The sequence below is a fragment of the Ochotona curzoniae genome, unplaced genomic scaffold (genome assembly GCF_017591425.1).
Source record: "Ochotona curzoniae isolate NIBS_2020 unplaced genomic scaffold, NIBS_Ocur_1.0 scaffold_4505, whole genome shotgun sequence".
Classification (NCBI taxonomy): domain Eukaryota; kingdom Metazoa; phylum Chordata; class Mammalia; order Lagomorpha; family Ochotonidae; genus Ochotona; species Ochotona curzoniae.
The window spans coordinates 56,925,959-56,952,793 of NW_024467118.1; the positions used below are offsets into that span (position 1 = coordinate 56,925,959).

The 26,835-nt window shown below is 37.0% G+C and overlaps 1 protein-coding gene and 1 long non-coding RNA gene across 2 annotated transcripts in view; both read left to right on the forward strand.

Annotated features, from left to right (window-relative positions):
- Positions 1-26,835, forward strand: part of TNKS (tankyrase) — a 161,831-nt gene that overhangs the window by 46,811 nt on the left and 88,185 nt on the right. The window lies entirely within an intron of this gene.
- Positions 6,970-13,783, forward strand: LOC121146444. Its single transcript, XR_005882221.1, has 3 exons — positions 6,970-7,377; positions 12,590-12,596; positions 13,773-13,783. It is a non-coding gene; the product is annotated as an uncharacterized LOC121146444 (long non-coding RNA).

Below are 26,835 nucleotides of genomic sequence, written 5' to 3' on the forward strand. Positions count from 1 at the left end.
TCCTCTTTTTTTTGTTTGTTTTAATTTTACAATAACATAATTTAAATTTACTTTTTTATAATCACTGATTTAAAACACCACTAACCACAATGTTGAACAAGTAATAAGTAGAAAAATCACTGTTCACAGGAATATAGACAATAGCTAGAAACAGTAATCAAACTGTAAGATGTCATTCTTAACACTGTTTTTTCTCTTTTTAATTTTTTTTTAAAATTTTGATTAACAACCCATATCAAAAAAAAACTTAGACTATTTGTCATTTTCAAGCTGGTTTATTTCAGCAAGTATGATGGGATACCATTGCATCCATTAGGCATAGGAGGACTATGTCTCAACACAGTCAAGTCAGTATTATAGACAGCCAGCATCATATTGAATGGAGAAAAGATCTGGAACCAGAGAAGGTGGTCCTCTTTTTTTGTTGTTGTATAGTTATAGTTTAAGCCAAAGCCGTTAGATAAGAAAAATTAATATATTCAAATTGGAAAGGAGATGATCAAATTATCCCTCAAGAGGGAATTTGTCATTCCTGTTGAGTGTGGATAGGAGTTCTGCCTTCCCACCAGGCCTGCACTGCTGCCTTCTTGTTTGGGAAGTGTATTACTGCTTCTTTACTTTTACCCATATGGTATGGTGGATAGGAGAAGACTGGCTTCATTGCCATTACTATGAGCTATAATGAAAGTCCTGATTGTCTACCAGGTCTCCTCTGCCACCACCCAAGGGGAAAGACATAAGGGCATATTGCTATTGCCAGGTGGCAGTGGAGCTCCATAGTTGCCACCAACACCAGAGGGAAGGCAACTAATTATTGCCTGGCAGAAATGGTAGTCCTGTCTTGAGAGTCGTGCGTTATAGCATGGTGAGAATGCTAATTTAGGCTCTTCATAATGCAATTCTAGGAAGAGTTGTAACATCTGTGTTGACATAGGAGGAGTGGGACAGGTTTGGGTGTTTTCCTTTGTTTGGTGTGTGAGTGTGGTGTTTGGTTAAGTATATTGGTTTATATGTAAAGGTTTTCTGTCTTGCTAGCGTCAGCCCTTTCTGTTGTTTTGATTAGAGAGAGCTGGCTTTTTTGAAGTCATTTTTGTCTTTAGCACTTAAACCTGGGTTATGTGGGACAAGACCTTGGGAACGCACCACCATATCATTTCTTGAGCTCTAGGGCCCCTAGTCAGTCTGGCTTCTCTTCGCCTTTGAACATTCTCACATGTTTCTATTTTAAGTGATATGCAGGAGTTTTAGATGTACTTAGAAGAATAGGGAAATATGTGTCTATTACATTTTCCTCAGATGTCCTAAAACTATTTTTTAGTTAGTTAGTTATAACTATAGTTAGTCATTACTATATGGAACCAGTCATTACTCTGACAGACACTCACTAGATATTTAAGCATTGAATATAATTGCATGAGCAGTAGGAACTCTTGCGATAGACCATTTTTCTTCTTCTTTTTTCATGTGTTTATTTTATTTATTTTTATTTTTATTTGAAAAGCAGATTTACAAAGATCTTCCATCTGCTGGCTTACACCCCAAATGACCCCAATGGCCAGAACTAAGCTCATGTGAAGCCTACAGCCAGGAGCTTCTTCCAGGTCTTCCATGCAGGTGCAGGGTCCCAAGGCTTTGGGCAATCCTCTCGTTTTTCCAGGCCACAAGCAGGGGGCTGGATTGCAAGTGAAGCAGCCAGGACACAAACCAGTGCCAATATGGGATGCTGTTGCCATAGGTGGAGATTTAGTCTGGTACACCCATTGAACCAGCCTGCCCATATTTCCAAATCTGTCAGAAACCTAGATTTAAATAACAGATGTAAGGAGAATACTATTGGACCCACCATACTATTAATGTAATGGTAAAATTGTTTAATGCTTTAACGTTTAAAAGCAAGGTTTGGATTTTAGTATTTACAATTGAAGTATAAAGAAGAGTACTTTAAAAACCAGAGTTATCAACAACTGCCATGCTATCAGTTGATAATGGGTAGAAGCTGATATTCTGCATGTCCATTGTTTTTTGTGTTATTTATTAATTCCATTTATTCTTTGGCTCAGCCCTTGAACAACACGTATTTTCCTAGTTTGTTTGTCTTAATGTAGAAGACCTGTTTTTCTGAAGCTTTAACATGTTACTGAACAAATGGCATGGAATCTTTATTAAAATATAGGAGGTGTTATTAAATGTGACATTATGAAGTAATTTAGGATCAAGTAGACACATAGTTAACTAGCTTAACATTGAAGGATTTACTAGTGGATATTTCAGAGATACTGGCCTTTTTTCTGCTATTTTCCAGCTTTGCAGTATACTGCCAGGGAGCCTGTCTTAATTTTATTCATTCATGAGGGTGAGGAAATCAGAGCAGGATATGATGCAAGGGATCTAAATTGAGTTAAAAACAGAAGTCTTCGAACAGATGTTTACTTTTATGCCTGGTATTTCCGGGCAGAAGTGTCCTTGGAACTGCATTTAACACCTTCCAGCATGCAATTGCAGCACTTGTCAGTGAGGAACATGTGCTAGCTGGTGGGACGAGGCTAACCAGATTATTCCCCATTTGCTTAGGGAGCAATTTAATGAAGCTTTGGGACAGGAAGCAAGAGTAATTGATGAGCCTGGGAGGCACAGCAGTATTCTCAGTCCGTTTTCTGCTCTACAGAGGAGCAGGCATCACTAGCACCATTCACAAATCTAAACAGGGTGAGCAGGGTAGTGGCTAAGAAGCTCAAAGAGAATGTATGTGTATGTATAGTTCCTGTTATTTTTCAGTGGCAGTGCTAGTTGCTGTCCAAATTTCCTGTGTAATCCTGGCCACATTTCTTGAGCATTTACATTATGCTAGTCACTGTGCTGTGTTTCACCACATTTGCAAGTAACTATAAGCTAAAGTTGATAAGAAGATTGGAAAGGTGCTTTCATAAGTCATGTGATCTGACATTTTGTTTGATTTTTGATAATTCTGTATTGTTCTGTCATGCCCCAGTCTGCAGCTTCTACTTAACAGCTGCTGTTAAATAAGCTAACAATGTATTCTTCAGTTAGCTCACTTAATACAAAACTAAATTCCTCTTATTTTAAGAAGGAGTTAGGATGTGCCTGTTATATATAAATCCGTGGTATATAAAACTTTCCTGCCATAAAGTATGTAATGTTTGGTCCATTTTATGCTACTGTTAATCACATTTGTTAACAAGGGAAAATGCAGAAGATCATGTTGTACTGACTATATTCAATATTGTCATTAGGCTTTTGTTTCCTAGATGAATGAAGTAAATACCAAGGAAGCTACTGTGGGACAGGCATTGTGTCATAGCAGGTTTAACTGTGGGTTGGGACTCTGCATTTGTATCAGTGACATTTCAAGTCCTAGCTACTCCGCTTCTGATGCCATTCCAACTCATGTGCCAGCACAGCAGCAGATGATGGCTAAGTACTGCCACATGGGAGACACAGATGGAGTTCAGTCTGAAAACAAAAATAAATTGTGAAACTTTGTATTCACTTGATGCTTATTGATTGCCCAATGCTGTTGATAGACCCTGAAAATTTTAAAACGATATTTCACAATTTTATACAAGGGTTCTTTCAAGAAAATCTTTTTCTTGAAAGAGTGCCCAGTTTTTAAGAACTTTCAACATGAATCCAGCTTTAGAATGAAGATATATTTTTCATGAAATGGCCTTGATGCATGTGTTGACAAACCTTTAAAGGGAAGATTAATGTTACTTGTATCTGCAAATGTAATCAGATTCTATGTTGAATTCTTACACAAGGTTTGACTAGATAATAATGGAGTTTTATTTGATATTTTTGTGTCCTCAGAAAACTTAGTCGTACCTGAAACTTATAATCAAAGCTTTCATAACTATATACCAGACCTTGTATTATTCAAATATGGTGTTTTTTCTTTAACTAAGTACATGGTATAATTCAAATCCCAGTATTTTTTTGCTTCGAAATTGCCTTTTAAGCCATCAGGCAATGCACTTGAGCAATCAGAATTGCATGTGTTGTATGTTATTGCTGATATCAAGCTTCTCTGCTGCTTTTCACAAGTTTTTATTATTTTTATTTTGAAAAATAATCAACTTACAAGAAAGTATAAAAACCAGCAGCAGCATGAATACCTATGTGCTCTTCCCATAGATTTGGCCCTTGCTAACGCTTTCCAGGATTGTTTTCTACCGTTTTCTCTCCAAGTGTATTTCTTTCACTTTTATCCCTAAACCATTTGAGAGTTACTTGAAGACATTGTGGAGGTTCATGCCTCAGTACTTTAGCATGTGTCTCCCTAAAACATGGTATGTTCACTCATTTGATAGTAATGCAGTCATCACACTTTGGGACTTACCTTAGTGCCATTTATTGTGCAGTTCATTTTCCAACTGTTTTATGAAGATACTTCTTGACCTGTGATCTTTTTCATCAATGCAGAAGTATTCCGTTTTTTCAAACATCTTTGGATTTTTTTTGAACCTCCTCATGAGCACTGAAATTTTTTGACCTCTACCTAGTTGTTTTACCACTCTTTCTACAGGTGAGCTTGTATCCCCTGAGATGTTGTTTTCTTAATAAAAAAAAAATTTAAAGCTGTTTTAATTCTAGTAATTATGAATCCTAGTACATTACCACTTATAAGAAATGTGGGATAGGGGCAGGCACGGGATGCAGTGTTTGAGACACCACGTGGAATTCCTGCATCCCATACTAGAGTGCCTGCTTCCAGTCCTGGCTCTGCTTCTGATCCAGCTTTTAGCTAATCCACCCTTCCAGCTCAAGCACTTGAGTTCATGCCACCCACCAGGGGGACCTGGATGGAGTGCCTGCCTCCTGGCTTTGGCTTGGCCCTGCCCCAGGTGTTGTGGGCCTTGGGGGAGACTGAGGTAGTGGAAGGAAAAGCTCTGTCTCTGCCTTTCCAATTAAAAATGAAATTAGGCAAAATTGTTAAAAACTTAGAAACAAAAAATGCTCTATGGAGCCTTTCAGAAAATTAAATTCAGAATTTTAAATTGCCAAAAAAAATTTAAATTGCCACCCAAAAAACATGTTAATGATCTTCCCAAAAGGAATACAATGCACTGGTTACCCAGACCATGTTTTTCTAATAATTTATAACTTTCTACAGTAAAAATATATAAGAAGTATGTTCTTTATTATTTGTAGTGATAAAATATTGGTGCCTACCTACAGGCCCCAATATAGCAAATTGGTTGGATAGCCTGTGGTATTTGAATATAATAGAGTGTTTCACTTTCATGATCTACTGTTGGATTGCTTCTTAGCATAGTGAGAAAGTATGAAAGGAGTACTTATGAATGCATTCCTTTTCATAAGAGACTTTGTGTAGTCACTAGCCTTCAAGAAGCTCCTTGGTCCCCCTGCTTCCTGTCTAGTATTCACACGTTTATGCACTTGCCTCCCACCTTGTGCCCGGGTTATTTTGTGTGATGGGTAGCATGCACAGAATGCATGCTGTGTCACTTTTGAGATGACCATTTGTATTGGTCTCTGTCTTGCTCACAGTCTTGCCTCACTTGCTGTGGAGCAAGCAAACTGCCGTGTTGTAGGCTGTCCTACAGGGAGACATAAAGTCTCTTCCTGATAGCCAATGAAACGCCAGGGCCTGGAAATAAGCACATGGGAATACTGGGAAACCTATTCCTAGGCTCCAGATAAACCCTGAGGGCTTGTCACCCTAGCCTTCAGCCTGGCTGCAGCCTGGGAGAAATGCTGGGAGAGTCAGAAGCATTCAGTTAACCGCTCAATACTTTTTTCCTTTTCTAAAATGGAACACAAAAAGGGTAAATCACAAAACATTCCCATTGGTTACCTAAAAGGGGGTAGTGCTCCAGGAAAAGAGTACCGCAAAGTTAAGGTGTTTGCTATACCATATGGGTATAATTGTACTATCTGGAAGTATGTTAATATACTACATTATTAAAAAAAATTAATGCCTGGTGTTGTGACACAACAGTTTGTTAAAAGCCTCCACCTGCGATGCTAACATCTTGTGTGAGCACTGATTCGAGCTCCAGTCTTGCTGCTACTACTTTTTTAAGATTTATTTATTTTACTGGGAAGTCAGAATTACAGAGTTGGGGGGAGGCCGAGAGAATGTTTTTCATCAGCTGATTCACTCCCCAAATGCCCTTTGTGGCTGGAACAGAACACATCTGAAGCTGGTAGCCTGGAGCTTCTTCTAGGTCTCATGTGGATTCAGGGGCCCAAGCACTGGGACCTTCCTTCACAGTTTTCCCAAGCCATTAGCTTGGAGCTGGATCCAAAGTGGAGCAACTGAGACATGAACTAGTGCCCATATGAACTGTTAGCACCGCAGGGAGAGGATTAGCATGGTACGCTACCACACTGGCCCCCAGCCTCTCCAGTTCTGATCCAGCTCCCTGCTAATGCACCTGGGCAAATAGGGGAAGTTGATCTTAGTACTTGGGCTGCTGTCACCCACATTGAAGTTTTGGACTCCTGACTTTGGCCTGGCCCATTTCTTATATTTGTGACCATTTAGGGTGTGAACCACTAGGTGGAAGGTCTCTTTCTCTGTAACTCTGCTTACAAATGAATAAACAAATCTTATAAAAAATTCAATCAGAAAAAAAAGCCTGTAAGTTACGAATGTTAACAACATCAACAAATGAACTTTGTTTCAAGTAACTTTTGAAATAAATGAAGAATTAATCCAAGTACTTTAAAAAATAATTGAGGGTTTTTTATTTTAATTTGCTTTGTTTTAATTTTTACTTAGTTATTTTCATCTTATTTGGAAGGTCCATTGACAGAAATCATCTTTCTACTGGCTTACTGCCCAGTTGTCCCGGGTAGATAGAGCTGAGCCAGGTAGAAGCCAAGAGTCTCCCATGTGGGTGGTAGGGACGCAGGTGCTTGAGCCATCATCCTCTGCTTTCTTCCCAGCTGCACATGAGCAAGAGGCTGGATCAGAAGCAGAATAGCCAGGACTCAAACTAGGCATTCTGATATGGTGACCAGGGTCCCAAGTGGGAACATACGCCATTGTACTAAACTCCCATCCCATTTTGGGTTGCTGTTTTTATGTTGTGTAGTATAGGAATTCTGTGTGCCATAGTAATTTTGAACCAGTGATATGTATATTGCAATGAACATGTTGGGAGCCAGGACTCTTACTATAGAACAATCAACAAACAAATGAGGAAACAGAAAAAAAAGTAGAAGTTTGTGGAGTTGGACTGATGTTGTATATGTTAAAATAATCTTTTAGGCGGAGCATCTAGCTCTGCTGGGGAAAAAAGAAGCTAGAAAACAATGAGACCACAATAGCAGTGATGCGAGCATATACCCTGGATCTTGGTTTCTGCATGTTGTTCACCCTGTTTAAAGGTACCGGAAGTCTAAGTGGAGGGGTTAGAACGAGGAAGATATGAAATCAGGTGATATTTTGTGATACTAAAAAATAAGGAAGCATTGAAACAAAAATAAACAAACATATCAGAATGCAGAAACCAACTTAAGGTGACTGCCATTATCCAAATCTGGGACAGTTGGACAATAAAATGGTAGTAATATAACCATTGATTAAAATAGGTATATTCATATATGAGTGTATGAATGAAACAAGTAGTGGCTATAAATCTTTGTTACTATGGAATGCCAATGAATCCATGTAGATGGACTGTGTACCTAGAAAGTCACCATTTGTGGAGCTGGCACAATGGCTCAACTGCCTAATCCTCTGCCTACAAGCACCAGCATCCCACATGGGCACTAATTTGTATACCCACTGCTCCACTTCCCATTCTGCTCCCTGCTTATAACCTGGGACAGCAGGAAGGATGGTCCAAAGCCTTGGGACCCCCACACCCACCTGGGAAACCGGGAAGAAGCTCCTAGCTCCAGACTTCAAATCAGCTTAGCTCCAGCCACTATAGTCATTTTGGGAGTGAACCAATGGATGGAATATCTTTCTCTTCTTTTCTCCATAAATCTGCCTTTCCATTGAAAATAAATATTGTTAAAAAAAAAAAGAGGAAAAGAAGGAAGAAAGGAAGGAAAGCACCGTTTACAGACATCATAGTAAAGAGTACTCAAGGCAGGAGTCATTAATGGATACTAAATTTCCCAGGCCTGCTTTGATGAACAGCAGGGTACTTGCAGGGTTCTAAGTATATCTACCCATGGATAGCTTAATCCCTGGAAGACACTAGAGAAATTTGACAGTACATTGATTGGGTCATCAAATGGACATTACAGATGAGAATTCAATAAGCCTTGTGTGCTGGCAGGTGTAATTCATACCTGAGAAAGGGACACACCCTTCCTCATCTGTTTGTTGTGTTCTAGCTGGGGATGCATAAGTTTCAACATGAAATGTTAGACCAATCCAAACTTAGCAACATCCTACAAAACATTATCCTGTATTTTACTCCCCCCCCCAAAAAAAAAGTAAATATCTTCAAAGATAAAGCCTGAGAAATTAGTCTGGAATAAAGGTAATTAAGGAGGTAATGATCAAGCAGTGCAAATTATGTTAATCTTTTGATCCTCATCCCCTGGCAGTTTTAGAATGCTAGACTTGTGAAGATGTGGACGTGGGAAGTCCTCTGAATTGACGAATAATGCCTGTACACAGAGATGGAAATAGACTGAATCACATGGTCAACTCTGTGAATGAAAATGAAAATTGTTGATTGTCTGAAATGACTGAGTGTTCTTTTATGGATGGGAATTTCTTTTAAAAGAAGTCGTACTTAGGAGATCAGATAGGAAATCAAAGACTAGGTACACCTTAACAAAATGGATTGTCCTTTAATTTGTGGCTTCTCAGCACATGGGCATCTCTGGTTTATATTCTTCTGCCTTTGTATCTGAAGATGGGCAGTGTGCCCTGTTCCCAGTGTTTGTTTCTGTGCTTTTCGTTCTTTCCTTCAGGTTGTTTGTTGGTGGGAGAAAATGTTTTGCTTTTTCTAATTCTAGTTATTTGTATTTGGCTTCAGTGTTTGGAAATGGATCCCAGGTCAGCGAAAGGAAAAAAAAACTGTTTCCCCTCTATTCATGGTCTTATCTTCACATCTGTTTTTTATTTACCTACTACCCTCCATTGCACTGAGAGTATATGATTTATTGCTTTTGATGGGACATAAAAAGGAATCTTGATTTTAGGAAACTATTAGAATGCAGTGGCAATAACACAGACATGGAGTATTCTCCCAAAGAGCAACATGGCTCTGAAAAGTAAATCTCCTTTCTCATTTCCTTTTCTCCAATAAGGGAAAATAAAATAACCCCTTGACTGAATTCTTTGTGAGAGAAAACCAAAACATATGAAGTGGAAATATTAATGATGATTTATAAAAATAAAGGCTTATGAGGAATAGAGAAAGGAAACTCAATTAAGAATGGGAGCAAAATTTAAGCCAGCTTTATATTTAGCATCATCATATCAGAAGTTTATGATTGTATTTGTTTCCTTCTCATAAGGCTGTAATTTTATGCCCACTCTTCTCAGTATGTTAGCTTTTAGTTTAGGGAACATTTATCAGCCTGAAGGTCTAAAGTTTCACAGCAGAATCTTGGATCCTTGTACTTATCCCTGATTTTACCTTCCTCATGGTTCCCATGTCAATCATAATTACTCACGTTATGCTGAAATATTGTGGGTGATACTTTGAATCATAACAGGTTTTACACCCTAAAAATCTCTAATCTTCTGGAAAATATACCATCCTTGATTATATGGCCTTGTTCATGTATTTTTATGCGTGCATATAGTTTATGTTTTTTTTTAAATCTGGAATAAATGAGTTACTGTTTACATACATATATATATACACACATATATATATATTTGTAACATGTATTTATTTCTATTTGAAAGGCAATGTTAAAGAGAGTAAAAGAAGAGAAGAGAGACTTTCTGCTAGTTGCCTTCCCAAAGAGCTGCAGTGTCTGGAACTAGGCTAATTTGAAGTTAGGAGCCAGGAGCTTTTTCTGGATCTCCCATGTGGGCCATCCTCTTCTGCCTTCCCAGGCCATAACCAGGGAGCTGGGTGGGAAGCAGAGCAGTCAGGACTTTAACCAGCATTTATATGGGATGCCAGCATTCAAGGAGGAGGATTACCTTGTTATACCATTGTACCAGTGTCAGAGTTAACATTATTGAATGGTAAGTTTATATAATTTATTTCTAAAAGAAAAGAAAATAGAAAATATTAGTCTAAATATTTTTCATTTTAGATCTTTATGTGATAATTTTCAGAGAAATATTAGATGAAATTTGGGATAACATTTTTAAATATGATTCAACCAGACAGTGAAAACAAAGGCAGTTTCATATTAGAAATATTGAAAATATAATGTAGAAAAAATTTTTAAATGCATTAAAATTCTTCAGAGCTGGAAAGAGAGTGTCATACTTTCTATGATATTAAAAATAAGGCAGGGCGGGCCCGGCGGCGTAGCCTAGCGGCTAAAGTCCTCACCTTGAATGCGCCGGGATCCCATATGGGCACCGGTTCTAGTAACGGCAGCTCCACTTCCCATCCAGCTCCCTGCTTGTGGCCTGGGAAAGCAGTTGAGGATGGCCCAAAGCCTTGGGACCCTGCACCGTGTGGGAGACCTGGAAGAAGTTCCTGGTTCCTGGCTTCGGATTGGCGCAGCACCGGCCGTTGCAGTCACTTGGGGAGTGAATCATCAGACAGAAGGTCTTCCTCTCTGTCTCTCCCCCTCTCTGTATATCTGACTTTGTAATAAAAAAATAAAATAAATCTTTTTTAAAAAATCAAAAAAAAAAAGGCAGGGATATACAGAAAACCCTGCAAGAGAAGTGAATGCACATACGATGCAGCACACACGACACAAGAACACTTAAAAAAACTTTCTGTGAACTTAATTGGGAAGCAGAGAAGTCCTGTTAAGGTTACTCAGAGAGCCAGGTGAGGGAGGGGCTTAGGAAACTGCCCAGACTGTGAGAAGACTTAAGTGTACAAATCAGCTGCCTTCCAGCAGTGTTCCCTGAAAAACAAAATTATTTTTTACATTCTGCTTTTAAATTAAACACCTGAAACGTGTTGAGAAGTATTACTAGGCTCTTCTCATCACACTTTGCCAGTAAACTTGCCGCTGGCCTACCAGTGTGATATGAGGAAGCCATGATGTCCTCCGTGTTGTTATTTGGAGCAAATCAGTGCTGCTTTATACATTCCTTATAAGACTTGCTAATTTTTTTTCTTTTTTCTTTACATGCTAATTTTTTAAAGAGATTTACATTTAATTGGTATGAAAACCAATTATGCTTTTTAAGGAACCCATATTTTTATTGCTGTAATGTGAGAGTCTTTTGATTTTGACCACTAATTTCCCTGGGAAACATTTTTAAATTGAGATGATGAAGTCCATATGGTCATTTAAAATATCATACTTAGATCTTTCACTGTGTAGTTTAATAACTCATATATCTTGATTTCATTGAGTGAACTTATTTAACTGCTGAGCCTATTCCTCAGACATTAGGAGTTCTTAAGACATGGAAAAATTTGGCCAATTACAACTGTATTGGAGTGACAGAGTCAAAGAGTGTAGGGAAGTAAAAGGATTTCTTTCAATATTCGAAGTCAGTAAACTTAGAAACTTATTTTTTTCTTAAGATATTTATTTATACCTAGGAGTATATCATATTTGTGAGTATAGCAGTAATTGTCTAACGCTTGACCAGGACTGGGCCAGAAAGAAACCAAGAGCCCAGTACTCCATTGTGGACGCCCACATGGTTGGCAGGGATCGAGTGTGAGGGCCGTCTTCTAGCAGCCCTCCCAGGTGCATTAGCAGGGAATGGGACCAGCGTGGAGAGAGCAGGATTTAAGGCTGGTGCTCCAGTACTGGCATCAAGTGATGACTTGCCCCACTGTACCATGGTGCCAGTCATAAGAGAAGCGCTTTTTCACTCCTCTAGTTATATTCTTCCATTCAGCTAGGTAAAGTGCTAATTGGCTCTTTCAAAGACAGTATTTGACTCAACCACTATCAAAATAGGTCAGTTATATCCATTTTATATTTGCATTTTTCTGCTTGCTTGAACCCCATTATCATAGGTTGATTGATTACCTGGAGTAATTTTAGTCTACCACTATAACTCTTTCATATGAAATTCTTGTATTTCTCAAGGTTTTTATTGAATTTACTTGACTCCTGTATTGTTTGGAACCTGTATTAATGTCTAGTTGCTGACATAACTCTGCAAACTTCGTGCCATGTCTTTTGCAGAACTATTATTCAGCCCACAATAGTATGTGAGGGAGCTAATTTTCTTTTCTTGTGTGTGTTTTCCCTTTTAACAACTAAGCTGCTGACTTTTTTTTAAATCTCATTTTTTTTGAAGTTCTTTTAGAATTTTGATAACTCTGCAAAGCAAGAATTTTTTAAGCAGTTTCATTTATTGATACATTCCTGGCACTTGGAATGGTATTTTTAATGAATAATAATGAATGCTGTATTTTATCTTGTCATTTTAAACTAACTTTTTCCTTTAATATTTAATAGCATTTTAAAATTTTGATGACTGAAGAAATTTTTCTCCTTCCTGATCTGTTTTTAACAGTTCAGCTGTTCGACTCATAGTTGTCTTCTTTTCCTTACTTTTTGCAGTTATGCATTGATTTAGCAAAATCTCTTTGTTCCCCAAACATTTGTTGTTTGCTATTTCCTGCTTCAAACCCCATCCTGGTTTCTGCAGTTTTCTCACAGTTTAGGAATTTAGGTGTAGACCAGTGGTGTAATCTGTCTCATTTTAGAAATTCCTGCTTAACACATAGTTTTCTACCACAGAACTCATTTTGGCAGCCTATAAACTAAAAATTAGAACAATACAAAGAAAATAAACATGACTTTTACACAAGGGTGAACAAATTTGTTAGATGCTCTATATTTATCTATCTTTATAGTCATTATCAAGTTGCTGTTACCTCAAAATAGCTTGTTATAACTTAAATATTTTTGTAAGTCTCTTGGTAACTGCAAAACAGAAATTTATAAACACCCAAGACAAGCAAGGAATCAAACCATACTCGTAAAGAAAATCAGCCACAAAGGAAAATTTTAAGACAGGGAGAAAGAAGGGAAATACAGTGATTCTAGAAAAAAAATTAAATGATGGTAGTAGAAGAATCTAAATGACTCAATAATTACCTTAAATGGGAATAGATTAAATTCACCAGTTAAAAGACATGGAGTGACTGCACAGATAAAGCAATATCCAACTGTTTGCTACTTACAGCAAACTTACCTAACCTCTAAGACCACATATTGATTGAAAGTAAAGTGATGATGTCAGACATCTCATGCAAGTGGAACCAAAAGAAAGCAGGAGTAGCTATACTTGTGTCAGATAAGTATAAGTATAAGTTTAAGTCAAAAGTAGTCAAGAAAAAGAGTCAAGAAAATCATTATATTATAATGAACAGTTCAATTCAGAAAGTAGAAATAAAAATTCGTTGTATATATGCTCCCAATAACAGATCACTAAGATATATACAATAAATATCAGCAGAATTATAGGAAGTGAAATATTTAGTACAATTGTAGTATGCAACTTTAACACTCCCCTTTCAAATTGGACAGATCGTCCAGACAGAAAATTAACAAAGAAATAGAGTTAAATGGCACTTGAGATCAATTGTACCTTACAGATGGCTAGAGAATGTGCTATCCAACAGATACCCAATCTTCTTCATAGCAATTGGATCCTTCTCAGGAATGGATCACCATTTAGATCACAAAGCAAGTCCAAATGTTTGAAAAAATGCAAATTATAGTATCTTTTCTGGCAATAATACAAGAAAGCTAGAAATCAATGATAGAGGAAACTTTGGGAACTATATGAAACTATACAGATCTTATTCCTGAGTGATCAATAGATCAAGAAAGGAATTTTTAAGCATCTTGAATGAAAATGAAAATGCATCACACCAAAATATGTATTCAGCATGAGCTGTTCTAAGTTCTGAGCAACCAATTCTTCATTCAGGGAAGCAAAGAGAAGAGCCAGCATTGTGGTGCAGCAAGGGAAGCTACCACTTGGGACACCCACATCTCATATTGGAGGGCTCTGATTTGAGTCCCAGTGTGAGCTTCTGAACCAGGATCCTGCTAATGTGTGTGTGAACCAGTAGCTAATAGCTAATAGGTCTTTGGGTTCCTACTACCCATATGAGAGACCTGGATGGAGATCAGTCCAAACCTGAAATTCGTAAAAGGGAAGAAATAATAAAGTTCACATAAGAAATTAATGAAAGAGAAACCATAAGAGCTGGTTCTTTGAAATATTTTTTGAAATGACAAGCTTAACTGAAGAATTTAAGGGAAAAAAAACAATAAATTGAATAATTAAAATCATAGGTGAAAGGGAAATGCTATTGAATTATAGAACAATGTGAGATAACTCAGAATAAATGGGCAGATTCCTTAACAAATACAACTTACCCCAGATTAAATCATGAAGTACCAACATGCTAAGACATATCAGTAATAAGTAGTGGCTTGACTCATGTTAAAGTCTTTTATGAAAGAAAAGTCTAGAATCAAATGGCTTACCATTGAATTCTACCAAACATCTACAGAACCAACATAGATTCTTTTTAAGTTATTTTGGGGGAAAAAAATAGAATAAGAAAAAATTCTCTCAAATGCATTCTAAAACCAGCATTAGTTTATAGCAAACCAAAATCAGGTAAGGACACAGTCAAAAATATAAATCACAGGCTAGTAGGCTTCAGAAATACAGGTAAAGAATCTTCAACAAAAATAGTGGTAGGCTGAATTCAACAGCACATTTAAAAAAAATAATACCTATTCACTATGATCTAATGGCATTTATCCTGAATTTGCAGTGGTGCTCAGATACACAGATCAGTAAATGTGATACATCACATCAGCAGAATGAAGTGCAGATTATGGTCATTGCTATACTTGCAGAAAAAAAAATTAAATCTAACATCCTATCTTGATTAAAAGAAATTGTTGAACAAATTAAATGTGAAAGGATCATACCTTATCATAATAAAGGCTATATATAAAAATCAGCTTAATATCCCAAGGAAAAGCTGAAAACTTTCTAAAATATGGAATAAACAAAAATGCCCATTTTCACCTTTCCAAAGACTCCAACAAAAAACTATTAAGACCAATAAATAACTTCAACAAAATTGCAGGATACAAACTCAACATATAAAAATTAATTGTGGGGTCTGCATGGCTATATCCTCACCTTTCATGCACCAGGATCCCATGTGGGTGCCAGTCTGCAATCCGGATGCTCCACTCCTCATCCAGCTCCCTGCTTATGGCCTGGTAAAGCAGAGCAGAATAGCCTGGAGCATTAGGACCCTGCATCCATGTGTGAGACCTGAAAGAATCTGCTGGCTCTTGGCTTCAGAATGACTTAGTTCCCACAGGTACAACCATTTGGGGAGTGAACCAGTGGATGAAAAATCTTTCTGTCTCCTCTCCATAAATTTGATATATCTTTCCCAATAAATCTTTTTTTTTAATCAGTTGTGGTGTTATGCACCAATAGTGCATTATCTGAAAAAGATATCAAGAAAGCCATCCTATATCCACTAGCCACAGAAGTTTAAAAAGAGAAAGTAAAAGCAAATCTGTACAATAAAAACTGTAGGACATTAATGAAAGAAATTGAAGAAGACACAAGAGGAAAGGACGGCCTGCATTCATGCACTGAATCAGTATCCTTAAGATGTCCATACTGTCAGTGTAGCATTTATACAATCAGTGTAATTCTTATCAAAATGCCAAAAATAGTTCTGATGGAATTTTTTAAAAAGTGTAAATTTGTATGGGATCATAAAAGATCATGAATAGCAGTCTTGAAGAGGATAAAGAACAAAACGGGGGACATCACATACCTGGCTGTATAATACACTATACAGCTACAGTCATTATATTGTAATTATAGCAGCCCGGTATTGGCGTGAAGGCAGATTCAGTTGAGTGGAACAGATAGAGACCCTAGAAGTAAAAGGACTTCAAAGTTCCACTTAACTCAGAGATTCCATGACTTGTAACAATAAACCTGAATATACATCATGTACTATTAACTTCATTCAAAAAGGAGCTAGAGAAGTCACCACGTATATAACTCAGTATACCTCATTTAAGTCATCTCTATTATACCTAATACAAAGTTAACATTTGTTAGGCCGCATGATTAAGCAACAACAGTAAGAAACAAAATCTGTGCAGTTCAGTACAGATGCAGTTGTGGGGGTGTGTTTATTTTGGCAAAAGTTTTTGATGCATTGTTGTTTGAACCCGTTTATGTGGAACCCACGGATAAGGAGGATCAAGTGTGCAAAGTATAGTTTTGCAAAATAGCATCTAGCAAATCAGCACACATGGGCACACACCCACACAATCACAAGCACACTCCACCCTCCGTTGAAACAGTGATATCCTTTGTTCATTTTGCATGATGGTTGTGCTCACTTGATGCCTCCTGATAGACACAGAAGTAATCAGAAGAATAATACTGTTGTTGCTGAAAGTACACTAGACAACAATTGTATTTTTCCTCTTTTCTGTAGGTTATTAAAAATTATTATTATTACTGCATTCAGTGATTCCAAGATACTAGATGACCCAGAAGCTACTGGAGAGTGAAATTGAATAAGATTTTTGATTTTGTTATAGGCTGTATTTTTTTTTTACACTGTTGAGCAAAAATACAGAAAAGCAAATATTCTAAACAGGAAAACACATCAAAATTTTAAAAATTCTAAGACTAGTAAAGAGATAACACTCCAGGTGAGTTCTCAACTTTGGCTGTTTATATTGTCAGCTTTTTGTCACTGTAACAATACAGCAGTTAACCCATTCTGGCTCATGCTTCTGTAAACTCAGTCTGAGAGCAGGTGGGCCCCTCTGGTTGGGCTCCACTGATGGCATTCTGAGTGATAGAGTGCTGAGATGTCACAGGACGTCACATGGCAAGTGACCAGGAGCACGTGGCACTTGCGTCTCTGTGTGGTCTCTCTTCTGCTAACGGACTCACCCAAGTTCATTCATGGAAGCTCAACCCAATTTAAACACTTCCCAACCCAGCTCACCACAATTGGGTGAAGTCTCCACTCTCTTAGTGCTGTTAACATGAGACTGGTCACTGGACTTGTGAGCTCAGGAATGGGGGAAAGATGACCACAAATGTTGAAAGCATAATTTGTGCAGTGAATGAGTTCTGTGCTCCATGTTTTTGACACAATGTATTTAAAGCATTTGTAGGTTTCTCTTGAGCTGCTTGAAGTCAGTGGCCATTTCCGTGTTATTCTTACATTTCTACTGCATTTTACTGAATAAAGACTATTTGTCTTCGTGGCTTTCCCATCTCTGAAATTTTAGATATTTCTTTTTAAAAATGACATTGCAAAAATACAGGAGTGTTTTGCTTCGACTTAGACGTGAAATGAAAGCATCATAGGATTGCATAGGAAACTTCCCAAAGTAGAAGACACAACAGGATAATAGAGGGTATAGATTTAGAGAATAGTGTCATAGATAAAACAGGATAAGTGCCAGTTGAGATGAGGCAATTTGGAATTGCTGAATGAAAGTGTTACGCTTTTAATTCTGTGAAAAAGTTATTATCTATGTATACATATAAATTTGCCAATACCTAGGTTTACTTGCTATAACTTGCTAGCTTTTGAGACATCTTTTATGCCTGAAAACAAGGCAATTATTTTTAAGGAGAGAGCTGTTTGAGCTACTTTGGGAAGGGAAAAATTAACATTAGGGAACAGACTAACAAAAATGTCTAGCCATTTATATTAGGCAGCAAACTTGATATTTCATCTTCTGTTTCTCTGCAGAACACAGAACAAATTACAAGATAAAGTGAAGATCAGTCAGTTTTTTTAGAGGCCTTATATAGAATTTTTATACACTTTACTTGTAAATATGAAATAAGTTATACTGACAAAGTGAGTAATAACTAACGGTTTTTATTTGGAGTAATGCATAATTTCATTTTTAAGAAAAATAAGTGCACTCAAGCATGCTTTCCATTTTAGGAAAAGGAATAAAGCAAACAACAACCAGTGTTAAATGTTTCATATTCAGCCTTAACAAGAAGTTTTGTTTTGATGTGAAAGTAGAATATACTGTGGCAGCATGACAGTCCCTTGTATAGGTCCATGCATACTCTTTGTTGAATACCATCAGTGGAAGACAGGTTGGTCTTGCATGTTTCTAAAGTGAGATAAAAGAAATTGGGGTCTGCTCTTGACTGGATACTGTCCTAAAATAGAGCGATTCAGTAGTTTAGAAACATCTGCTCAGAAAGCAGCTGGAGCCCTGATGTCATCACCTAGAAAAAGAGTTGAAGTCAACCTGTACAGCTGTGATGTAGCCTTGCTGGGGAAAATGGTTCTGTGTGGCCTTGTCCATGTCCTATTGGGAATATGCGTTATCAACAAGGCAGATGCGTACTTCCTAGGATTAAGGTTTAGTACTAACCATCAATTATTTTTAACTTACCCCAAACTTTAGAACCATGACTGATATACACATTAACCTTCAGTCAAATTTTGCAAGGATTTCTGTTGGTAAATAAAAAAATACCAATATGTGAACAGCTGTTAGAAACTAGAAGAAGCAGGCAAGTAGATTCTGTCCTGGAGTCTGCAGAAGGCACTGCAGCCAGCCAGCTGAGGAGGCACCAAGGGCAAGGTATATGGAAAGGGGCATGGAGTTTCTTGTCTTACAGTAGTATGCAAAATGAAACAAAAAATAGCATGACAGCTCTAAATTCAGAGCTGGAGACCTTATTGGCCAACTTATAAAATTGTTGAAGAATGGCCCAGTGGCTAAATCCTCACCCATATGGGCGCCAGTTCATGTTCTAGCTTCTCCACTTCCCATCCAGCTCCCTGCTCATGGCTTGGGAGAGCAGTAAAGGATGGCCTATAGCATTGAGACCCTGTACCCAAGCCCTGTACCCAAGACTGTGGCTGTGGATTGGCTCAGCTCCGGCCATTGAGACCCCTGGTGGAATGAGCCAGTGGGAGAATGATCTTTCCGTCTTTCCTTCTCTGTGTAAATCTGCCTCTCCAATAAAAAAAAAAAAAAACTAAACTAAAAACATAAGACTTGTTGAAAGAGATAGTGAAATATAAACATGTGTTAAATAACTGATGGCAATGAGAATGGAAAGAATTTCAAGGAAAGTGATGGTATTAAATGGATCATAATATAGTAGAGCTTATAACCTGATATATTAGCTGAGTGTGACAATGAATATTATGTTTTATCACCAGAAATTAATGGCAAGATTGAGAATATTTTGATTAATAATTAGATTAATACTTTGTTCAATAATCCTTCTACACATAGCCTTAAGAACAATTGCTTTGTTGCTGCAGCTTGTTCTTAATGGATGTGTATTCCCAGATTCAGGCTTCTTTAGAACCATCCACTTAAATAGTATAGCTAGTTTATTGAACTATACTTTAGTTACTGAAATTGAAATTTTTAGTTCTTATACAGTTTCAACACAGATATTGGGCATTCACAGTTTAGCTGGGAGGAGCTTCATCTGTGTTAAATAAAATATTACTGAAGAGTTTTAGAAAATGCTGTTATCTCAAAGACTATAAAGAGGGCTATTAGATATAATATCTCAAAAGCCAATTCACTCCTTTTTTCAGCATAAAGTTAGCTTCAAAACAATACCTAATAGAAAAAGAACAAGGACTTTTAAAACTTACTTAACCATTCTTGTATTATATCGCTAAAACTGTGGGCTATTATTATATTATTGCTTTTGGTTTAAACTTGCTTCTTTTCACTTTTCTTTTTTTGATAGCTCAGTTGAGATGTTTCACCATATTTTTAAAACGATTTCAGAAAGATGCAGAGGAAAGCTTTTCTGAGTAAGCAAGTGAATATATTTATGGGGTTTTAAAAAAATTTATTTGCAACGCTTCATTTTAGGAAATTGCAGCAGTACGACTGAATATTTTATTTGAAGTAACAAAAAAGACAGAGGAGGAGGAAAATTCAATTTCAGATAATTTCAAACTTGTCTTATTGTGATATTGTGACCTATACACTGAAGATATGAAAATGTATCATCCCTTTGTGTGTGCTGCTATTAAATTGTATATGTATCTATCATTTCTTAGAGTATCAAAATTAAATTGTGCAATTTTCACTGTTTGGTATTATCTTTTTTAATGGATGATCTATTCAGAACTTCCTTGTTAATTTTTTTTTTTTTAAGAAAGCTGTTTAGATTAAGCTATGTTATACATTCCATTATACATACAGCCTTGCTGTGATGTTCAGATACTGATGGTGACATTTGTTTTCTCAGGATTAGCTTTTAGTTTATGCATTATCTACACTGTATGTTTTCCCCATAAGAACTATTTACTGTCATTTCTAAACATATATGAAATGCATGTATTCCATGAACCAGATAAAAATGTTATTTTCTTTGTCAGTTTTTTCCAGCAAACACAAAATGAGTGAGAAATGAAGACTTTTAAAGATGTGCAAAGTAGGAAGTAGCATTAGAATCTGCAGATGTGATGTGTGGTGGTAGTAATTTCTCAGTACTATATTTCTCAGTAGTCAACTTCTTTTTTCTTACTCTTCCATTCTGTGAGTTACAAAGTCCATATTCCAGATTTTGCAATGAAAGACATGGCTTGGCAATTTTGTACAAAATTAAGAATATACTTATGCAACTTAGCACCTCCTTTGCTAATGATTCACGCAAATGGAATGAGATGTTATATTTACGAAAATCCTGTCCATGGATGGTTGTAGTAAATTTATTCACAACCAGAAACTTCAAACCCACATGGCTGGTGAGTAGATATGCAAACTGAGAAATATGTACATGATATAATACAGTAAAAAGAACCGATCACTCATATGTTGAGCAACATGGATAAACATACTATGAAATGAAAAAAAAAAACCAGACTCAAATGTTTATGTATTTAGTGATTCTGTTCCTTTGATGTTCTCTAAAATGAATTTGTAAGAGATTCTCAGGATACTTGGCATAGCATTTAGCTTGCCACTTGGGAAGCCTGAATTTCATAGTGGGATGCCTGGCTCAAGCCCCAGCTGCTGCACTTCCGATCCAGCGTCCCGCTAATGCATGCCCGGGAAGCAGCAGGTGACATCCCAGGCACTTCCTTGCCAATGGAATCCTGGATTGAGTTCCTGGTTTCTACAGGCCTCTCTCTAATAGGCATCTGACAAGTGAACCAGAAAATAGATAGTTCTCAAATTCATTCATTCTCTCTCTCTCTCCTTTTATTAAGAAATCAGATCTGTGACTGTCATAGAATGGGGCTAGGACAGAAGATTGATTTAGGAAGTGCCTGAGAAAAAAAATTTTAAGTGTAAAGATACTAAACCTCCCTCCTGTACAGCATCAGGAGGGAGGCTCCAAGACAAGAAAATTCCTAAGAACAATTTTTTTTGTAGTGGTTGAAATGTTTTCCATCTTGAAGCTGTTGTTCAGACAACTGTATAAATCTGTCAGAATTCACAAAATCAGACATCTAAAATAGATAAATTTAATGAAAGACACACTACATTCACAATATATTTCAAAATATCCCCAATGGAGTCAGACTGTACTATATAACATTAATATCTTTGCTGTGAAACATATGATAGCTATATATACTAAGTAGGTCAAGTTTCACTGCCAAATGAATTTTTAGAGCTTTTTGGATTTGGGGTTTGCAAATCAGGTAACAAGAATTGACAGAGGAAAAGGACCACTGATATGAACAAAACATAAAACTGTTGCCAGACTGTTTTGAATCAACTATAGAATTTACTTTTCCACTCTACTTTTTTTGGAGCCAGCATTTTGATGGGTAAAAATGTAACGTCAGGTGTCCCCTGCCCACACCTGCCATGAGCACAGATGGTTGCTGGCTTCAGTAAAAGTGGGCATTCTGAACTCTAGACTCATCAAGTTGTGCCTTCAACTGTATTGCCTAGAATGAGTTTTCTCCTTCCCTCACTCCTTCCTCCTCCTGATGTATCAGAATTTTTTTCCTCCACAAAGTAATCCAAAAGGCCATTTTAAGTTATGGACATGCTTTACAGAATGGCTCGGCCTAAAGAATACCATTTTGGCTTGCATTATCCAACTGTAAAGAATACATGTCTGGGGCCCGGCGCGGTGGCGCAAGTAGTTGAGGTCCTCGCCTTGCACGCCCGGGATCCCATATGGGCGCCGGTTCTATCCCGGCAGCCCTGTTTCCCTTCCAGCTCCCTGCCTGTGGCCCGGGAAGGCAGTCGAGGACGGCCCAAGGCTTTGGGATCCTGCACCCACATGGGAGACCCAGAAGAGTCTCCTGGCTTTGGATCGGCATAGCATCGGCCGTTGCGCTCACTTGGGGAGTGAATCATTGGATGGAAGATCTTCCTCTCTGTCTCTCCTCTCTGTATATCCGCCTTTCCAATAAAAAATAATAAAAATAAATCTTTAAAAAAAAGAATACATGTCTGTCAGCGCAGGGGATACCATAGTCAGGAAAAAAAGAAAAAAGAAAAATACGTGTATGTGTTTCACAATACAACTTTTATTTGGCATGTGTATGTTTATATTTATATCTGAATTTAATACAGATATCCTTGTATTGGCCCCAGAAACTGCCACTCCCCCAAATGCATACATATCCAAATCACCATTTACTCAAGTCTCTTATATAAAATGGTGTACTATTTGCATATAACATATAGATATTCTTCCCTCTTTTATTTCTTGGTTACTTATCATACCTAATACAGTATAAATGTTATGCTGTAGTGTTTAGAATATGATGAGAAACCTGTGCATGTTCAACTCAGATGTAATTTTTCCCCTACATATTTTCAGTCTATGGTTGGTTGAATTCATTGATGTGGAGGCTTAGGAGATAGTCAGCTGAACTCAAATTTTAAAAATTCAGGGAAAAGTTTTGATTTTCAAAATAAATATAAATAACATGAAATTCGACTAAAGTTAATGGAATTTGTGTCTTATATGTTGTTAGAAATAAGAGAGTGCTTTGTACAGAGTAAATGCTTCTTGCAACTAATGTGGCTAAGAAACAGAATTCTTATTTCTACTTTGTTTGAAGTTATTTAGATTTCAGTATGCATCTAAGGATTGCAATACATGTGTCAGTCAGCAAAGTGTGTGGATTATGTTAGTGGTAGGCACAGTTGATATTTAATGCCAGCTAATATTAGCTGGTTAAAAAGTCACAATTGTAGGAGGTAATAGGAGGTCTATGCCAGGAAAATAGAAGGGTACCTTTATAAGTTCATGGAACATGAAACTAGAATACATTTTGGGCTTTTTAAAGTGTCTTCAGAAACTTTTTGAAGCCTAGAATTTGAGGACCCCAAGCTATTCTGTGTTTAAAGTGTATGTGAAATTTGGCTGTGAGTCTAGGTTTAAATGATGGGATAAACTTGCAAGTTCGTTTCTGAGTAAGTAGAAGGATTTGATAAGATTCAGAAATAGCCAGAAGGCTTTGAGAGCTCTGAGATCTTTGTAATTTTTCCTTACTTATTCTGAGTATATTCATAAAAGGTCCCAGAGAGAAAAATTCAAGTATTCCTGAGGCCCATATTTTTATATGGGAGAATATTCATCTGTTTTAAAATTGCTTTTGGTGGAAAATCTAACTTGACTTTTTGAGATTAGATCATCTCGTAGTGCCTTAGATAATTCCATTCCAAGATCACATAGCTGCTTTCAACTTTTCAAATCTACTAATGAAAACACAATGGAATATGTCACTAAAACAAATATTTCATTCCTCACATAGGCTCCAAGTTTGGCTGCAAGAATCAAAGCCTCTCTTATTGTTGCTTTTACCTTGTGAGGAAATATTGGTCTCAGGATTACCAATTCCTGACACTGCTTGGCACTCACCTACATAAGAGATGCTGCATCTAACATGTGAGACTAAAGTTTTTGCATTAGCTCTTCCTTTGGAATTTCAAGTTAGTTAGAAATTAAAATATGTTGTGGGAAATGCAGAACACATTGATCATTGGAATAGACTCAGAATGAGTCACTCCAGTTTCCGTGGCCTCGCGTGGCCCTTGTTTACAAGCTCATCTGAAAGGGCAAATGCTTTAAGGTAGTTTTGATAAATTGTAATTTGCTGTATTAATGTGGTCAGATTATTTGAAGCCAGGTAGTATAACTGTTCTAAAAATGCTTTATTGTTGTTGCTATTTTGAAACTCATTTACATTACCTCTTTCAACTCAGACTTGGTTAATTTGTTTTCATCTGTTAGCCACCTTCAGGACCTAGTAGATAGTGGATACTGCTCAGTGAAACCCTAGACAGTTCAATTAATACCCAAGCGCCAGTTTCATTAACTATCAAGGAATATGTTGTAGATGATCCTTTAGGAGAGCAGTTTTGAGATTTGAATGAGGCGAGAAGGACAAAGGGTAATTTTCAAATTTTGTCTCCCCTTCCGCCATTTCATGAACTTGAGATGATATTGCTAGGTGTGAATTATGTGTGGTTTGAAAAAACAGAAAAATCAGAGTTCTCTTTTTGTCCTTTATTGCTGTAAAAATTTGTTATTCCATACACATAGTCTCTCTTTGTATTAATCCATCTGAACTAAACTGAATGACTAATTTTACAAAATTAAGTCTCCTTTGATCCTTTCAGTTGCTGAAAATAGTCACTAGCCCCTTAAAGTATTGAAATTGAAGTATAACATTGATGACAACATTTATTCTTTAAGTTTTCTCCATTTGCCTTGACTTTGCCTTTACCATCAAAAAACAGAGAGGCTGTTCCGACAACTCCAAAAAGTACTAGGGCAGTTTTACTTTTTAACCTTTACCTCATAGCTTAATTAATACATCAACTTGTATTTGTATATGTTTATGTGGATATCTTTACATGTAGCACAGCATTATTTGTTTGACAAAGTCAGACTTGACAACTCAGACAAGTCAGACTTGTTGTCTAACTTTTTTTCTAATCTCAGTTTATTCCAGTAAGAACAAAATATTTGAGAACATCTATTTCTCCCATTTCTGGCTGCTGTTGTCTTGATTATAATTGCTAGTTCCCTTTCTGGCTGATCTATAGCCAGACTTTATCTGAATGTTATTAAAGAATATAAATGCCCCATCACTGGTATTTTCAGATTCTCAGCTAAAGCAAAGCAGAACTGGTGGTTTGGCTGCTAAGTACGTGGCACAGATTTGCTGTCAGAGTGTGTAAGGAGCTCTAAATCCATTATGTTCGTTGTTCCTGTGAGGTAGCTTTTGAAAAATAACTTCAACTCTATAGATTGTGGTCCTTGGGCACCAGATAGTGGATGCTGGAATGTACTGCAGAAAAGCTGATTACAGAACTAGGATCTCTAAAGGTACGAGTAGACAGTCGTTTGTAACACCCGTGTCTGACTCTATTGGATGCACTCGTATATTCCTGTTTGGATGCTTTGGTTTATTTTCAGCTTATCCAGGAAAGAATAACATTTTTGCAACAATATGCCATTTGGTGGAAATGTCAATAAGCTATGCTTGAAAAGCAGATCGGCTGATTGGAACTTTGAGGATCCCAAATAACTGCACTTTTATTACCTAGCTTATTGGAGTCATGCTTCACTATGACTTAAATTTTAGTAGTAGCTACTTTCGGTTCATAGTTTTAATGTTTTTGTTGTGTGTTAAGGGAATTTATATTTTAAAATAGAAACTGTCAGAATTGAATTTTCCCTTTTTCTCCCCTGTCTTTGGCTACATTTTTCCCCCACAAAAATTTCCTGGAAGAGGGTATGGAAATATTTTTATGTAACCGCTAAAGTTACAGATTTTTAAATATCCTTTGTGCCCCACTCTGCTCACGTTTTCTCATTGCTTTAGAAACAGAGTTTCCACTTTTCCTTTGGCTTGCTTTCTGCACCGTCCTTTTCCAAGTGTGCTTTGCTTTAGGTTCACAAGCAACCATCCTCTTCCCTGTATCTTTTACCATGGTTGCTTCCTTTTTTCCCATGCTCTTGGCCTGAGAGTGATCACTGGTGCGTCCATCCGAACTCTTTTCAAGTGTCTTTTCCTTTCCCCTGCAGGAAGCCTTCAGCAGACCACAACTTCTCAGACTTTTGGGAATCCCATTTAGACTAGTTGATAAGTCCCTGCTAGCCATTTCCTGAAGGTTTTTTCTTTTTTTAAATCTAAATATTTGTGTCCTTTTCTGGCTTCTTGTTTAACAGAATAACATTCCTGAAGGTCAGAAATGATGATACCTTTGGTTTTCAGTCCGACGTGTTCATGGGTCTTTTGAATAAATGTTCGGTGACTGGAGGATATGTAAGGGAGACTGCCCATCATTTTAGTCTCCTTTTTTTTTTTTTAATCTTCAGGTATTTTGAGATACAGGTTATACCATTTTCCTCACAAACATCTTTGTAAATTGACTCTAACTTCACATTGCTGACTGAAATGTAGAAGTGGGACTTGGGCTTTGGGCTTTATTGGCTGAAGGATGTGATTGGCTTAAGTTAGTGGAAGAATGTGAAACATAATTTACAGGAAATTGGAAAGACCAACTCTTAAGATCATGGGCTTTAGTTTCTAATATATAGATGCACATTGTTTAGCTTATGGCTCTAATGAAATACAAAATTGCTTTAGAAGAGAAAATGGATATTGTAGATTTCAACCTCATTTTAATTCAAGAGGTAAAACAAAGCCTAACAGGTAAGAATTCCTGACTAAATATCAGTTATACATGGAATTTCAAAGTCTGTGGAAAAATTGATTTAAA